Source organism: Onychomys torridus, chromosome 17, assembly GCF_903995425.1.
Source record: "Onychomys torridus chromosome 17, mOncTor1.1, whole genome shotgun sequence".
Taxonomy (NCBI): domain Eukaryota; kingdom Metazoa; phylum Chordata; class Mammalia; order Rodentia; family Cricetidae; genus Onychomys; species Onychomys torridus.
This window is the reverse complement of record NC_050459.1, coordinates 7543418-7558176: the sequence shown is the minus strand read 5'-3', so window position 1 is coordinate 7558176 and position 14759 is coordinate 7543418. Positions and strand designations below refer to the sequence as shown.

Here is a 14759-nt window from a genome sequence, read left to right as displayed (position 1 = left end):
CCTGGGTTAGGGAGGTCAGTCCAGTGACACCACACAAGACAGGTCACCACATCTTTACAAACATCTGGGTCTTTGATGAGCCCCGTTAATGTCCCCAAGTTCCAACTTAAATCTTCAGAATGGCGGTAGGCACTGTCCTGTGATGCTAAGTCTGTGACGGAATGCATGGGAGCTTCTTTGTAAATTGTCCAAAAGTCAGACCGAAAGTTTCGGGTGCTGACTCAGCCTCTGACCAGCCCATAGGACGTGGCTGTCACTTCTTCAACCCATTTTTAGATAATGATGGCAGCTGATCTCACCTTCTCCTGTCATAAACTCCAGTGTCTGAGAAATAGGTGCTTCTTTGGGCTCTCTTCCCAGATTCCCCAAGCGCCTTTCCAGATACCCACAACATTTTTGTGAAGATTTTGTCCACACTCCCCTCTCCCAGCATCCCTCTTCCTGGCTTCACATGTTCCTGGTGCAGATACTTGGCAGTATTCTGACACCAGGTATTTAAACCAAAGCCCTCATCCCTAACAGCCTATGGCATCTTCTCTGACTGGCACTGGGATGCCTCCTCATTCCTGCCCGTAACAGCAGGGACAGGGCAGCCCTTGTCTTGCGGTCAGGAGGGGGTCTTCTGCACCCACCATCTCATGCTGAGGTTTCAGATCAGCTCTGTTTGCTAAGAGTTTCCCAATTCACCTCTTGATGACATCACATCACAGTACACTCTGGAACTGTCAGAGACACTTTTCCTGGTCTTCAAGTTCCCAGCACCATTTCCAATTTCACTTGTTCTCAGCAGCTGACAGTATTTCTTGCTTTCAGGGAAAAGCTAAGACTCTTGCACTTGAGAACATCTCCGGGCTCCTGTTTCCTTTCCCAATAGCTCTTCATTCCATCTTCTGCACACTCTCAAGGTGGAGAGCTTGGTATGACCAAGCTGTCCCCCATCCCAGGATTGTCCCTGTCACCTGATGGTGGCTAAAGTCTGCATTTGTATCTTCCGTTCCCACTTTTTATACTTAGTGATTCATACTAGTAAAAAGGACTACTACTTATTATAACTAAAATAATAAAAAGACCAAAAACTCATTTCTGCCTTCTACATTCTCATCTGAGTTTATACCAACTCTACAGTTAAATGGGAATGTCATTTACATAGAACCCCTGAGACTCTGGAGTACAGGTCTCTTTATTTTATGGTTCTAGTGTATAAGACCAGTCTGTTTTCTACATGAGAATCTAATGATTCCAAATGAACACACACACAGGTGTACACACACACACACACACACACACACACACACACACACACACACATACTCACACACACACACATGTACACACACATGCACACACACACACACACACACAGGCACTCACACACCAGTATTCAATGATGGCTTGGTATTTATAGGAAGCATAGAGTGTGGGGCTAGCAGAATTCATCTTGTGGCAAGTGCTTTTGCATAAAACATTGCATACCATGTAGGTGAGCTTACCTACTTATGCTGTACAGAATAAGTTTATGAAGTCTTTAAGTCCTCTTCCAGGGGGAACAAGTCACATTCTGTAAAGTTCTCCAACTATAAAACTTCTGACCCAACTCCTAAGAAATGGATGAATCCAGTACTGACAAGATTTGAGTTAGCATATCTGTCGAACACTGGACACTGCTATAGCCAATACAGTAGTAAAAGAGGCTTAGGTGTTTCTTGTGGCATGGATTCTCTAAACTTGTATTCAAATGATTTTTCTAATCTCAAATCTGAAATCAAGTATTTTCTATGGCATCCATGGAATGGATTTTAGTGGGAAATGATGTTAGACACAGTCATTCACACCTGAGGCTACACAGCAATCGGTTTTGGGGGAATAGCTTCTGTGTATTTTGCAAAGGACATACACAATCATGAATATGTATATAGTGTGAGCATATATGCAGACACATAGGACATTTGTTAAAATACATTCTTTAAAGCTAAAACACAACCAGTCTCCAACTTTAGTTTCTTAATGGAGACAATTAATTCCACCTAATGAGTTTGCTACAGGCATTGCAAATCTAATATGACATGGTTACTGTAGTCATGAACGTAAAGTGAGACTACCTGAGCAGGACCTGAAGTTTAAAAATAACAAAAGTGACAGGGAGGGAGGGAGGGAGACAGACATGAGGGTAGGGCAGGGATCAGTTGGTAAGAAGGGGGCTGGCTGGAGAGGAGGGATTAAAAAGGGTAATAGAGATGAATGTGACCACAGGCACCATGTTCAAGATGAAACTGTCAAAAAAAAAAAGTAAATACAAGGTGCCCACCTGTGGCCACTTTCGCAGCATGAAGAGTATCTTCCTGTCTTTTAAATATTACAACTTTAAATTTAGGACCTTGAGTCCCATTTATGCAAAGGATAATACAGGTAAGTTCTATGTGTGTCTAACCGCTTTCCTTCCTTGGCAGGAAATTTATTAATATAATCAAAACTGGGAAATTGATCAATGCAGTGAAACCACAGAGTATTTACATCTGCATGGGGATTTGTGTGTTCAGAACTTCTTTTGATTTACCCCTGTGGTGACATTTTGCTATATACTAATAAAGTTTGTCTGAAGATCAGAGGACAGAGGCAGCCACTAGATTAGACATAGAGGCCAGGCAGTGGTGGCACACACCTTTAATCCCAGCACTCAGGAGACAGAGATCCATCTGGATCTCTGTGCATTCAAGACCACATTGGGCTACATGAGATTGATTCAGTCTAAGACAGAAACAGAGCCAGGCAGTGGTGGCAAACACCTTTATCCCCAGTATTTGGGAAGCACACATGCCATTAATCCCAGCACTAGGAAAGTTAAGATAGGAAATAAAATGTCTGGGCAGAGAAAGGCATATAAGGCATGAGGAGACAGGAACCCTTTCGGCCGAGGATTCAGAGGCATTCAGTCTGGGGATTCATGGAGTTGATGAGGTAGGAAGTGGCTGTGGCTTGTTCCTTTGTCTCTCTGATATTGCAGCATTTACCCCAATATCTGGCTCCGGGTTTTTATTATAAGACCATTTAGGATTCGTGCAACACATCCCCTCCAACAGCTCAGTCATGTCTTTGTATGTCTTTTCTTGGGTTCTTTGCTCGGTGGGGCCCTCTGCCACTGTCTTGAACATAAAGCTTTGAAATGCCATGTCAAGTGCAGTCAGCTGATTCTTCCCACTTCACTGTTTATAAACATCATTGTAGCCACTTTGGTGCCTGAACCTTTCCTTATACATTTTACAGTAAGCTGGACTACGTTTCTAGATCTACAAAAAATATCTGTTTTGATACTTGATATAGGTCTCACTAATGCATGTTCTTCCTGCTTCTGCCTCCTTAGCATTGGCACTATTACAGGCGTGGCTCCCTCCCTCCCCCCACCTTTCTCTCTCTCTCTCTCTCTCTCTCTCTCACACACACACACACACACACACACACACACACACACACACACACGCACACGCACACACACACACACCCCACACACACACTGACTGTGGTAGGAAATACACGACATTCATCTGGGAGGCAGGCTCTACCAGTCACCCCTAGGTGACAATGCATTGCCCTGTCTTCTATCCATGAACACGGTACGCTTCTCCTGTTGGGACTCTGACTTCTTCCAGAAACATTCTGCATTTTCAGTGCTCTCTTTTTATATATGTTGCATGAGTCTTTCTTACACCAGTGGTGTTTTTTATTGCTTTTTGGGTGATTATGAATGTTATATTTAATTTCAGTGTCCATTACTAACATAAAAATACTTGAATAGCTTGATCTGTTTGGGAGGCACCCAGTCTGTGGGACCAGGACCTGTCCTTAGTGCAAGAGCTGGCTGTTTGGAACCTTGGACTTACACAGGGACACTTTGCTCAGCCTGGAAGGAGGGGACAGGACCTGCCTGTACTGAATCCACCAGTTTTAAATGAATCCCCAGGGGTGTCTTGGTCCTGGAGGACATGGGAATGGATGGGAGGGGCTGGGGGGAAGGTGGGGGTGCGGGCAGGAGGGGGGAGGACAGGGGAACCCATGGCTGATGTATAAAATTAAAACACATAATCATAATAAAATAAATTTAAAAATACAACAAACTTTAATATTTTCTTATATCTTTTAAAATGTTTTGATTGTTTGAGAATTTCATGCTCAAGTACTGTATTTGCCTCATTCCCACCCCGCCCTCTCCCTGTTCCAACTCTTCCCATGTTCCTCCCCATACTCCCTCTCAACTTTGTAGCCTCCTCCTCTTTATTATTGGTATGTCACATGTCCTGGCTGAACTTACTTCTATGTGGTTTTCTTTCTTTAGTGGATTCCTTGTGATTTTGTCCATTGACATTTATGTTGTGTATACATAGAGATAGGTGTGGGTGTTTTTCTTCTAATCTATTGAGCTTTTATTTCCCCTTTAACCTCATTAGATTCACTAGAACCTCCAATAAACACTGTGCTGCATGGTGATGATGGCCAGCATCTTTGCTGGCCTCTTGATCTCAGGAGTAAAGCACCCCATTTCCATGGTTATGTACAGCATTAGCAATGAGCTGCTGTGGGTGCTCTTTCTTGGGGGGAGCCATCTCCTCCAATGCTGTCTTTTTGGGGATTACATATGCTAATATTTGTGGGTGCTCCCTCTTGGGGTACCACCATCTCCTCCACAGTTGTCTTCTTAGAATGTTTGCTGTTGTATATTGCATTTTATAAAATGCTTTTTCTGCATTTATTGGTACAACAACGTGATTTTTCTCTTTTGCCTTATTAATATTCTGGATTATCTTGAATGATTTTCAAATATTGAAGATATTTACATTTCTGGAAAACATTAACTGACCATGGTAAATATATATACTACAAATTGCTCAGTTTGGTTTGCTATGGTTTTTGACTGTCTATCCAATTCTATCCTTGAGGGACAGTTTCCTGGTATATTCTAGCCTTTGTCTGGTTTTGGGATCATGGCAATGCTAGCTTTGTAAAAGAAATCAGAAAGCACTGTCTTATATTTTCTGGATCAGACTGTGTGGAGATGGTACTAATTTTCTTTTAAACATTTGGTAGAATTCTCCAGTTAAGCCATCTGTAAGAAGGAGAATTCTTTTTTGGGAGTTTTGAATTTTCAAATTCCTTTCCTTGACTAGCTTGCTGGGATGATCTGCTGCACTGGGGTGAGCTGAGGTAGCTGAGCTTTCAGAGGAACCGGTCCATTTCAGCCTAACCGTCAGATCATGGGGGAGTTACTTATGTTCCCTTTTGATCTTCTGAATGCTGGCAAGGCCGCAGAGATATTTTCTGTATTGTTCCCGATGTTGTTATTTATATCCTTTTATGGTCAAACTTACTAGAAGTTTTTCATTTTTATGCATGAGTTCAAAGGACTATTTTTTTAAAAAAGAGATTTATTTTGGTAATTTTTAATTATGCATAGAAGCGTATGTCTCTGCATGTGAGTGCAGCTCACAGAGAACAGAGCATTGGATGCTCTGGACCTGGAGCTACAAATGGTTGTGAGCTGTGGTGTTAGAAACTGAACTCAGGTCCTCGGGAAGAGAATCAAGTGCTCTTAACTGCTCAGCCATCTCCCTAGCTGCCAGTTGCCTATTTCAGATTGATTTTTACTCTACATTGTTTGTTTAAGGTTTTTTTCATACAATATATTTTGATCATTTTTTTTCTTTCTCCAACTCCTCCTTGACCCTTTTCGCCCTCCCCCCACACCTAACTTCATGATCATTTTTGTCTCTTTCTCAAGAACAAAACAAGAAACAAACAAACAAAAATAATCAAAACAAATCTCTCCATTCAATCTTGAGATTGAAACTTAGATTTTGGAATTTCTCTGTCCCCTAATAGATGAGCATTTGATGTTATCATAGACCTTCCTGCTGTACTGACTGATGATGTGTTGTGTTTTCCTTCTCAGCCAACCACATACACATACATCTGTATTTTTCATGTGTTAATGCTCATATATATAAATATATTTATGTGTGTGTATAAAAGCTTATATGCACATACACACGAATTCTCTCCAGACTTTTCTCTGCCACTTTTGCATGATGTGTTATTTTAGGGGGTGCTGTTTAGTGGCAGGGTATTAGGGGTACTGTTTAGTGACAGGGTATATATGGGGTGCTGTTTAGTGGCAGGGTATATGGGGTGCTGTTTAGTGGCAGGGTATATGGGGTGCTGTTTAGTGGCAGGGTATATGGGGTGCTGTTTAGTGGCAGGGTATTAGGGGTACTGTTTAGTGGCAGGGTATATGGGGTGCTGTTTAGTGGCAGGGTATATAGGGTACTGTTTAGTGGCAGGGTATATGGGGTGCTGTTTAGTGGCAGGGTATATGGGGTGCTGTTTAGTGGCAGGGTATATGGGGTACTGTTTAGTGGCAGGGTATATGGGGTGCTGTTTAGTGGCAGGGTATATGGGGTGCTGTTTAGTGGTAGGGTATTAGGGGTACTGTTTAGTGGCAGGGTATATGGGGTGCTGTTTAGTGGCAGGGTATATGGGGTGCTGTTTAGTGGTAGGGTATTAGGGGTACTGTTTAGTGGCAGGGTATATGGGGTGCTGTTTAGTGGCAGGGTATATGGGGTGCTGTTTAGTGGCGGGGTATATGGGGTGCTGTTCAGTGGCGGGGTATATGGGGTGCTGTTTAGTGGCAGGGTATATGGGGTGCTGTTTAGTGGCAGGGTATATGGGGTGCTGTTTAGTGGCAGGGTATATGGGGTGCTGTTTAGTGGCAGGGTATATGGGGTGCTGTTTAGTGGCGGGGTATATGGGGTGCTGTTCAGTGGCAGGGTATATGGGGTACTGTTTAATGGCAGGATATATGGGGTGCTGTTTAGTGGCAGGGTATTAGGGGTACTGTTTAGTGGCAGGGTATATGGGGTGCTGTTCAGTGGCAGGGTATATGGGGCGCTGTTCAGTGGCGGGGTATATGGGGTGCTGTTTAGTGGCAGGGTATATGGGGTGCTGTTTAGTGGTGGGGTATTAGGGGTACTGTTTAGTGGCAGGGTATATGGGGTACTGTTTAGTGGCAGGGTATATGGGGTACTGTTTAGTGGTGGGGTATTAGGGGTACTGTTTAGTGGCAGGGTATATGGGGTGCTGTTCAGTGGCAGGGTATATGGGGTGCTGTTTAGTGGCAGGGTATATGGGGTGTTCGGTGGCGGGGTATATGGGGTGCTGTTTGGTGGCAGGGTATATGGGGTGCTGTTCAGTGGCGGGGTATATGGGGTGCTGTTCAGTGGCGGGGTATATGGGGTGCTGTTCAGTGGCGGGGTATATGGGGTGCTGTTTAGTGGTAGGGTATATGGGGTGCTGTTCGGTGGCGGGGTATATGGGGTGCTGTTCAGTGGCGGGGTATATGGGGTGCTGTTTAGTGGCGGGGTATATGGGGTGCTGTTCAGTGGCGGGGTATATGGGGTGCTGTTTAGTGGCGGGGTATATGGGGTGCTGTTTAGTGGCGGGGTATATGGGGTACTGTTTAGTGGCGGGGTATATGGGGTGCTGTTCAGTGGCGGGGTATATGGGGTGCTGTTCAGTGGCGGGGTATATGGGGTGCTGTTTAGTGGCGGGGTATATGGGGTGCTGTTCAGTGGCGGGGTATATGGGGTGCTGTTCAGTGGCAGGGTATATGGGGTGCTGTTCAGTGGTGGGGTATATGGGGTGCTGTTTGGTGGCGGGGTATTAGGGGTACTTTTTACCCTCCAAGTGTCTAGAGGCTTTCCTTCCATCCTTTTCTAGCTCATTCACAGTTGGATTCCATCACCGTTGGTGAACCTTCTCTCTGTCCCTCCCACGCTTTAGGACTGGTTGAGTTTGGGGTTGGGGTCCAGAACATGGTCTACACTCATGCACTTTCCCAAGTTCTTAGAAAAATGAGATCCTTGCCTTAGGCAGCTGAAGTGCCCTATGAATGCTGCTTGTGTCCTGCTGCCTGCTGGTCCTTATTATAAAGTTGTTTTCACGGTCAGTGAGAGGGACACTTGGCCTTCTGTCCCTTGTCTTCCTTTGATACCTCTGATCAGGGGGGCAGGTACAGCCTCACCGCCACCCATGGGATCATCAGCCTAGTTTCCTCGGACAACTTCAACACTTCACTAGTGCTGGATGCCCTCCTCCTGGCCCCCATCAGCTCCCTGCCCAACAGGAAGACTGCATGCAAGAACTATATCTAAACAGAACAAATCTCCCAGGAAGGCTACTCATAAAAGACATCAGCCCCCGTAGCTCACCAAGAGGGATGCCACCGGCAAGAGTGGCCATGAGCTAAAGGCAACACAAAGTCAAAAAGACACAAAGTGAAGCTGCAGTGGACTAGGGGAGCAGGGAGCCTGTGGGAATCAGGCCACTGTGTCCCAGATGGTATAAAAGCAGGTAACCTCAAGGTCTGGTAAAGTGGACAGGTTTCTATGCAGGTAAGAATCTATCCTGGAACCACCCATAGCTTAGCAACTGGTTGTCAGGGGAACAGAAAACCATCTGTTCTCACCAGGGCAGCACCCACCTGGGGCAGCAGAGAACACAGGTTTTAGGCAGAAGGCTTTCCTGGGTCATTAAGACAGCTGTTCAGCCCAGGGCTCTGTTCCCATGTTATTACATGGGAGACCAAAGGAGAGACATGGGAAAAGCAAGAGAGGGAGGCCAGGTTAATTCCCTCATTTCCCATCATCCTCCCATAATGGGTCCTCAGGTCTACCTTATTTCTCCCTCCTAAATCCTGAAAGACAGGCTTCATGCTGTGAGTAGCAGCATCTCTCATGCGTGTAATAGAGAAATTTATATGCACACAGCCCAGAACAACAACAAAAAAATCTTTAAGGAAATCGTCACATATTCAAAAATTCTCTTTGGAATGATTCTGCTCAATAAAATTACTCAAAAGAAACGTTAGCATTCTGCTTCTGATTCAGCTGTGAGCCACAGTCACTAAAGCCCTACTGTGACGGTGCCAGGCAAAGGGTGGGCAGCAGCCAGGGGGCCTCTGAACCAGGCTGCTTAGTGGGACATACTCACTCTAATACTCCTGTACCACAATAAGTACAATTAAAAGATAAATTATGGCTACACACACACACACACACACACACACACACACACACACACACACACAAAGGTGTTGGTACCACAGCTGTGAATCACAGCTCATCAAACTGCCCAGTTTCCTGGCTCCACAAGGAAAATAAAAGTCACAAAACACTAGGTCATGTGCATTTTCCTCCTAAGTGATGGCTAGCAGGCTTGAGCTTGGCTCCTCACCAAGGAAACAGGAATGGAAAGGAACACAGAGTCTCAACCATAGCTCCATCTACACACAGGCATAGTTTCCTGAATTGAAGTTAAGAGCTGCTGGCTATCTTCCTTTGGTGAAGAAGTTTGGGCAGAGGTCAGTGTGTACCAGCTTCCTCCTTGGCCTGTATGAACCTTGGGACCAGTGGGAGAGTGGGGCAAGGGTCAGGGAGGATCCAACCTTAAGTGCCAACTGTGTGGCTGGTGAAGTCAGTGCTTCTGAATGTAGGGCTTCCAGATTTGCCACCAGCCAGTCTTCATTTTCCCTTATTCATGTGAAGCAAATCTTCTGCTCTCACCCAAACTCCAGGACCACCACTTCTGAGAGGCAGGCCAGAAACACCCACTTACCATTTCCTCACTGGTTCTGATGCATGATAATGCCAGAGAACCAGGGTGGGAGAAAATGAAATCATTGAATGGTGTGAAAAAGTCCAAGTGAGCGTTAGCAAGGGAGGATTCCCGTTCTGGCTTCCACAGTTCACCCACAGTCATTCCTGGGGCTGAACCATGCCTCAATTTCTCCTCTGTCCAATCATCATTCACGCCAAACTCTAACGATTGGCTCACATCATTGGCTGTTGCCATTATTCTCAGTTACCCTCTAAAATATGACAATAAGACCCTATTGCTAATGCCTCATGCTTAAGTCACAGAACATGGAGAAATCAGGTTTCATCTCTACTGACTAACTCTCATAGTGCTGGAAGGTGCTGTGTTACTAAGGGAGAAAGGTCTTCATCAATCTTACCCAGCCATGAATTCCATGAGCTACAATAATGAAGGGGCCCATTATTGCCTGGTAAGATATGCCCACTAGAGTAACCATGGCACAACTGTTATGGGAGTAACCAACCATTTTCTAATTATGTTTAAGGACTGATTTATGCGATGGAATTTATACATGGCACTGTTAATTAGGTCAAGAGCCTGAGACTAGAGAGGCCATGGGTCTAGGGGAAAACCTACCATTATTATTCTGGTAAATGGAAATAACACTAAGATGATCCATAATGACGTATTGCTATGCCCATAAACTAGTGGATCACGCACTCCTCATCATATGAACTTCTTTTTTGTCATAGATAACAACCAATACAGAGACTCACAACTGGTCAATACGAGACTTCACAATGGGCAGTCCTAAAAGGGACATCTATACCACACCCCTCCCCTCAGGGCTCAGGGATCTTCTAGTAAGAGGGAACAAAAAGATTCCAAGAGCCCAGAGGTGGTAGATGACTCCAAGGGAACAGTGTTTTCAGGGTACAACAGGACAGTTGCACATATAAACTCACAGCAATTGGGACAAAGTCTTAGCATGGAGATGGGGAAATAAGGATGATGTCTCATCCCCGACTTATGAGCTACTGGTATTTTATGGATGCTGAGGGAGCAAGAATCAGCTTCCTTTAACGCAATGACCTCTGATATATTGACCACATTCCAGAGCAGGCCCTTCACCTTAAGAATAGTCAGTCAACACAAATGGGACTCTGTTGGGGGTGGGAGAGAGAGGTGGGGGAAAGAACATAAAGTTGGGTGGGTAGGAGTGAATTTAATCAAAATATAGTGTGTGAGATTTTTAAGAATTAAGAAAAATTAAAGTATTTCAGATTTTGGTATTATAGTTTCTCAACTAGCAAATTCTATGAGTGATTTCAAAATCTGAAATGTATATGAAACTGGAAATGCATTTTGAATGAGGTACATTCGGCTTGCCCTTAGGTTTCTTGTTTTGCTAAAATTTGAAAGTGGTATAACTATGGAAACTACTTTTGAATTGATTCCATTTTCAGAATGAGCTGAGAGAAAGTGAATATTTGGAAGGCTGCAGCAAGCTCTGTGAGGGCCTGAAGCTCCTGAGAGAGGCAGCCAGATCACATATTTGGGTATTCATCTTCCTGGGACACTGAGTTGTAAGTGCCCACCAGCTTGGCACTCAGAAGATCATCAGTATTTATGGAGCAGAAGTGAATCTGCGCATCCTCTATGTTTCCTCTCCCTTCCTGCATCTTGTTATTTACAAGATGCAAAATATCCTCAGAAAAGTGGTTTGGATTAACAGATGATAAAAATGCAGAACTTTGCAGACATACTTGTGAATTCAATATATCACATCAGAATATATGTGAAGATTGGTTTTAGCAAAATAAATAAATGATCATTTTCAGGAAATGCAAATGTGTATGGTTATTTTTCATGCCTGATTGCAGCTTTCTACTCAGTCTGTCACAAGGACCTTGATCCCTTGTGGGCTGAAGAGTTTGTTCTGTTTGTCACCAGAATTGAAGCAGAGCACTCAGGTTTGCACGTGCAACATCCTGCACAGGCTCATCTATCTGTCTGAGTACGTGGTATCCAGATGGTGGGAGAGTTTGAGGAGGTGGGGAGGAGTTGGCTGAAAGGGGCTGCCTGGATAGGGACAGGGCTTGTGGTATGTCATCTGCCCCCACTTCCTGTCCTCTTCTCTGCTTCTAAGTCCACCTGGAGGTAAGCCAGCCCCTACCATCACGCCTATGTGGCCCTATTGTTACCACACCTCCCCAAGCATGAGCAACTGCACCCTCAAATAATGAGTTTAAATCAACCTCTTTCATGAAGCCCCTTCTTGTCAGGTGTTCAGTCACAGCATTGTGAAAGGTAACAAAAATGACAGGCTTTATTATTTTTCCAAGAAGCAATTTCTCCCAATAGTTTTTAGTATTTCCTTTTGGTTCTGATTAGTGATGGGCGCTGGGAACACTGAGTAACATGAAGAATCATTATCTCAACACCAAGATGTCTGGATGTTAATTTGATGAGGCTGAAATTATTGAGTATAGTTCATCTCTTCCTTTTAAGAGAAAAATCTTAATAGGAAAATGCCAATATTTTAGGAGATTCAAAGCTTCATATTTATAACTCTCTGTCTGGCTCTAAAAGTAAGAGGAGGTACTGAACTTAGAAATAAAGAGAGCCCAGGAGAGCCTGTACTTGTCATTCCTGGGAGGAAGGGAGGGAGGGAGGGAGGGAGGGAGAGAGAGAGAAAGAGAGAGAGAGAGAGAGAGAGAGAGAGAGAGAGAGAGAGAGAGAGAGAGAGAGAGACTTGCCCAGGACAACCTTCAAAGGAAAATTGATGTAGGAAGAGACAAGAGGGCCCTGCTGAGACTAATTTTTATTTTTAAAAACACCTGACCAAGACAGGAACAAGTACAGATTGTGAATTAAGCTCTTTCCACGTGGGTCAAAACGTTTTCATCAAATAACCTTTAATAGCATCAGCTTTTCCGAGACCAGACAGAGTTGATTGTTGTGTCTGGGGATTCTGCCTGGAGAAAGAGGGGGAAGAAAAAAACAACAAAAAAGAGGCCACCCATTGATTTGTCTGTCTGCTGTGTCATTTGATTTACAGGTCCACTTCCAGAGTCTTCCTGGGTACATTGTGTCTCCAACAAATCTTCAGAGACAAGGGCCAGGGCACAAGCTATAAATGTCACTCCGGACACAGGTATACCTGCAAAGCTGAGGAGGCTGAGGGGTTCTCCTTGCACCACCCATGTCCATGGTCAAGAGTGCAGAGGTTGACTGTAAACAGCATGCCACCTAGAACACTCTAAAATTATCAGTGGGGTAGAGGTTTTCCTCTGCAGGCAGATGTGGGAAGTAGTACAATTCTAAACGAGGGGTAATTTTTAGATCCAGCTTATTCAGTATAGGGGGCATGTCCTTTGTGAGGAGAAGAAAAACATTCAGGTGTTTTATAGATGGCCCCTGTTTCAATAAAACTTTTTATCCTCACTCCATGTCCATCAGCAACGTGTTAGTAACAGAGTTCTGCAGTGGCCTGTAGAAATCACAACAGTGAATGGTACTGATCCAGGCTTACATGTCTGGGATGACAACTCTTCCCTCATGGATATGGTATAGGGGGTTGGGGAAGGATCCTGCTGCATGCTTTCAAAACCATAAGTGCACTATAGCAGGGGACTATAAACTTTTATCTCATCATAAAATTACAATGCAGCATATATACATAGATCGCAAGGTTTTAATTTTCTTAAGGGAAAAGGTATTTAAAGGATATCTTTGAATGCACAGTAAAATTCCACACACCTGTGGGTCACTTGCACTGTTAGTTATAAATCCAGATGCTGAGGAATCTAATGGTTCTGCAGAATTCTTTTTAATCAAGGTATAGCTACTCGCCACAATGGGACTGTCTAGTCAATGAAAAGGAGAATATCACATTAGCAGAAGTTAAGACATTCATCTGCACATTTTCTTTTTCAGTGCAGTTTAATGACTTTCATGATAGAGAAATCACTGAGTTGTCTCTGCTTATCTTTCAGGGAAGTCTATAAAGAGTGGTGGGAAAAGAGTAAGAGATCATAATACATCCAGAGTGGTTACAACTGCCCTAACGCTAATCAGCTTGTGTTAGGAAAACACCAATGATTCAAACATGCATTACTAAATCTGCTCTGCGTCACACATGTGCATTTATAAAAAACCCTGGCAAACTAAGTAAAGATGTTATCACTTAACTTGAATAAGTTCATTGGCCCATCAATATTCTCATCTGGACAAAAAAAAAAAGTGGTGCTGTGACTGAATAATCATTCAATTTAGTTTTAATCTCTCAGATTGTCCATTCAAAATTTTGATTAATTGTACAGCCCGTATACACTGCAGGCCTTCAACTAGTGTCAGTATGGGTATGATAGATAGGTTTATTTGAGGGAATGTGTAAAAGTAGCCACTCCTGCATGTGTACCAGCCTAATACTTAAGCCCCAGAAGAAACTGTGAGATTCATGATTATATTTCCCCAGTTACAAATTTCATGGGTGTACAGCTGAGGGTCCTTGTCCTCGGCATCATGTAGCTATAGAATAAAACTCAAACTCAGCTTATGTAGACCAATGCCTCTTCTCTTTCCTTTACACCATGGGTTCGACAAAGTGCAGATGATGAAGCCTTGAGCATGTTGACCCCGGTAGGTGAAAGGGAGACAAAGATGGAGATGTATGAAATAAGAGAGGGGCCTGCTGCCCACCAGCAACTCGTGCTGTTGGTCTTTCCCAAATTCATGTCCACCCAGGATTACCGACCTTAATTAGCAATTTATTTTACATATGTAATTTGTTAGACTCAGAGGGAGCTGTATTATATTACAGTGGGCCTAAAATGCTTGTGGAAGAGGAAATAACACAGGACACACAGAGAGGCAGGGCAGGGTTGGGAGTAATGCATTCCCAAGTCTGGGACTGACTACATCCTGTTTGTAGAGAGGCCAGAAGAAATCTGCAGATGCTAGAATTTGAACTTCCATCTTTCATTACTGGAAATATATCTTCCTGTGTGGTGAAGCCACCCAGCTTCTGGTCTTCTATAGAAACAGCCCTAAGTTTACCCATAACAGTAAGATCTTGATGAATCATCAACCTTCACCAAAGGCCTACTTAGAAAAAA

At 43.9% G+C, this 14759-nt stretch overlaps 1 protein-coding gene across 4 annotated transcripts in view; it reads right to left on the bottom strand.

Moving 5' to 3' along the window:
* The window catches only part of Myo16 (myosin XVI), a 473339-nt gene that overhangs the window by 134514 nt on the left and 324066 nt on the right, over window positions 1-14759 (bottom strand). The window lies entirely within an intron of this gene.